This window comes from Alligator sinensis, unplaced genomic scaffold, assembly GCF_000455745.1.
Source record: "Alligator sinensis unplaced genomic scaffold, ASM45574v1 scaffold1215_2, whole genome shotgun sequence".
Classification (NCBI taxonomy): Eukaryota; Metazoa; Chordata; order Crocodylia; family Alligatoridae; genus Alligator; species Alligator sinensis.
In genome coordinates this window covers 89,019-92,884 of record NW_005843024.1, presented here as the reverse complement: position 1 = coordinate 92,884, position 3,866 = coordinate 89,019, and positions in this window count along the sequence as shown.

Below are 3,866 nucleotides of genomic sequence, written 5' to 3'. Positions count from 1 at the left end.
GCTGAAAGGTGGACACACAGAGTATCCTGGAGGTATGGTAAGTCATAAGACTCTGGGAGTCATATGGGATAACATACCTGGGAGTCTTGCTGACTAATAAGTCAAAAAATAGATGGCAGAACAGAAACAGGCCAGCCATAAGACCCTTGTAAGGGAAGTAGAAAAGTTGTTACCTCTTCACTGTAAATAGTTGTAAACTTTAGTTTACAGAAACATGCAATTTCCACATCACAAGCCTTAAGATATTACATGGTACTAGAAGTGGAAGGCATAGGTTGCATCTACATGTGCTATTAATGCACTATAAATTTACTGTGCAGTAAAATACTCACAGTAAAATGCTAATCAGTAAGCCTTCCCTGGGAGCATGACTACATGTGCACACTGTTGAGAGCAAATCTTCCGCCGTCAGGAGCACACCAGTACAAGGCTGCTCCTGCCCTGTTCTTCCCCCCCTCAAGCTGCCAGGGGGAGCTCCAGGATCCCCCAGGGTGCTAGCTCAGGGGCTGGCAGGGGCCAGGGAGTTAGTGCCAATGTGCATGGGGCCGGGAGAGCTCTTCTGGCTGCAGCAGTAAATATCTCCTGGCCAGGAGACAGTTGTCACTGCAGCCAGCAGAGCTCTTATCCCATACACATCTGGACATACCCCTATCAGCCAGTCCAGTGCCCAGGGGGGCTTTCCCATGCAGTAAAGGGCTGGTGGGGAGCTATCCAACTGGTGGGGCAGCTGCCAGTGAGCCTCTGGCTGGGCAGGGAAGCAGATTGCTCCCCAGTACCAGTACTGATCTACTCCAAGCTTCTGTGGGGAGCCACAGAGTGCTGGGAGGGATGTAGGGGCAGAGAGTGACTCATCCTCATGCTGATAGGCTCCTGGGGGGAGCCAGGAGATGAGCAGCACCAGGACTGGGCCCCCTCTCGGTGTGGCTGACCGGGAGCAAATTTGCTCCCAGTCACCATCTATATTGTAGATGATTGTAGTTACTGTTTAGTAACTACTTGGGGCCACACAGGTTGAGTGGCGCTGGGCCCTGGGTAACAGCCCGAGTGGCCCTGAGCTGCCCGACAATGCATGGTACTGCATGACACCTTGCTGAGCCGGGCTGCACCTTTATGATGCAGCCCAGGTGCCAGGCGGCTGGGCCCAGGCCCCACTGTCCCATGCTGTAGGTGGGGCAGGGCTGTGTCATGAGGCCCCGAGTGGCCCCTATGGCTGCTGCTGCAGATGGTGAATGCAGGCCCTGTGGGGGTTCCGGATCTGGGGCTGGGACTGGCCAGGGAAGCAGGCAAGGGGACTGGGGCCGGGTGGGGGGTGGATCCTCTTTATTCCCTTTCTTAAAGATGGACACTATGGATGTTTTTACACACATTCCATCAATAGGGGTGGGTGTTTTCATTAGAGCAGATCCAAGAGCCTCCCTAATTATAGTACCTAAACATTTCATGTATCATTGTCCCTGCACTTCTAAATGGCAGCAGGGGCACTTTATCTAAAGATCATCAAATGAGTTTTAGTTAACACCCCCCCCACCACCATTGTAAAGATGCTGATACAAAAGACTCAGAGACTGACTGGACTGCACTAATTAGGGCATTCCAACATATTCAATTAATCTAGAAAGTGTACAGGCACCCTATATTAGCCCTTTTCCAGTCATCCATAACCCCCCCCCCCCCCCCCCACTGCCACGGAGTGCCCCCCGGCAATTGCCATGAGTTTTCAAAGATCATGGCCAGTGGCTTTGCAATCACATCAGTCAACTCCCTCAGCACCCTTGGGTACATCTTGTCTGGCCCCATGGACTTGTACACATCCACCTTTTGTAAATAACCTGTTCCAATTGTCCCTAACCTGTTCATGAGACATCCAGACCCAAAGACCCTCAAGGAAATGGACTGGCAGAATGTGGAGTATGCATTGTGAAGAACCTTCTGAAAAAAGGAAGATCCCTATTTGGCATGGCTCAACTACAGGGCTTCAACACTGCAGTGTGGAAAGTCATCTGTGGAACTTGTCTACAACAGATGTATCAAAACCTCAGCTACCTGACATGGGACAGAAATGAAGGGTGACAAATGAGTCTGCAGTGTCACAGACAAGGCTGGAAAAGTACAAACAGATGCATGATGCAAGAAGGAAGGCCACTTCCACAGTTAAAAAGCAAAGAACCTGTGTGACTTTGGAAAGATTGACATTGGCTATTTCAAACTACAGGAATGAAAGTGGAGTCACCTTGTTTATACTTGGTGATTACAGATGAAGGCCAAATCTTAAGAAGGGACAAAAGAAATCTTCTCAAAATGGATGACAAGAAGAATGATATGAACAGAATAGCACAGACACTGACTGAAACTTGTTTACAAGTTAACTTACAATGTGACCAAGAACCTGAACTTTCAAATACAGAGAAGAACATACACAAAGAGGGACCGTAGTACAGCAGAGCTAGAAGATTGCTGAAACAACCAAAGAAATTGAGCAAGAGATGTTAGAGTTGATAATAGTTGTTATCTTAATGCTATTAGTATACTTAGGGTTTTATGAAAAGGGGAACATGTGACAGAGCAAGTCCTCCTGGACACACAGAATGTCCCATAAGTGTGATATCTTGTGAGACTCTGGGTGAGGTCAGCAAGAACTTCCTGGTGGTAGAACAGGAACAGGCCAAACATAAAAACCTTGAAAGGTGAGTAGTAAAATTGTTACTCTGCACTGTATATACTTATATATCAGTGTCTGTAGGTGCATCTACAAGAGACACGTTGTTGTGCATTAGCCTAGTTTACTATACAGTAAAAACACTCTATCCCACTTGAATTTTTTATTTGCATTTGCAAGTAGCAAATTTAAGTGGGATCAGTTAATGCACAGTAACACACATGTAGATGCAACCCAGGAAAAAGTTTTCTCCCAAGTCTGCCCAGCCACTAGGGTGGTGGCCTGAAGGCTGCAAGCTAGGAGCTTCTCCTGCTCTAGGGCTGGGCTGCCTCTATGGCAGCTGCTTTCTGCCTACAGACATTTTGTGCAATGGGACACACAACACAGGGAGCCCAAGGGCACTGAAGGCCTTGTGTGTTCTCTTGGGCAGACCACAATGGAGCTGGGCTTTCCTGCCTAGACCCCTGCACTGCTGCTTGGCACTGCACCACTGTCAGGGACAGCAGGGTGCTGCAAGCTGCTATAACTCATGTCCAGGCCCTTCAGCCCCCCAGGGCCACCTGCAGGCAGCTTTTGGGGAGCAGGGCAAGGGCCACCTGCCCGTGGAATGCTCCCAGTGACCTGCCCTGTGCCTGCAGGTGCTGCAGGGCATTGCCTCTGCCATGCACCTGCTAGTCCTGTGCCATGCCCCTGCACTGGCAGCTGCTGGCAGATGCCCATGGCTGACAACAGTGGGATAGTCATGCCAGGGTGCAGAGAGCTGGCATAGGACCCACAATGTCCTTGTCCTCCCCATCCAGACCCAAAACCACCCACATGCGCACACTTGTGCCATACACCCAGGGCCAGACACAAGGCACGGCTGGCCATGACACCACTAGTCGCCAGCAGTGCCAGCTCCTCCTAAGTCTATTCCATCTCAGAGGAAAGGCAGCAAGAGGGCACAGCAGCCCCCCTGGCTCTCCAGGGACCTAGCAGATCTCCTGAGGCTAAAAAGAAAGGCCTACAAAGGGTGGAGGATGGGAGTCACCTCCAAGGAGGATTATTCTGCACTGGTCCGGTCCTGTAGGGAGCAGACCAGGAAAGCCAAGGCTGCAACTGAACTCCAGCTAGCTTTGAGCATCAAGGACAATAAGAAGTCCTTTTTCAGATATGTGGGGAGCCGGAGGAAAAGCAGGGGCAACATTGGACCCCTGCTGACCCAGATGGG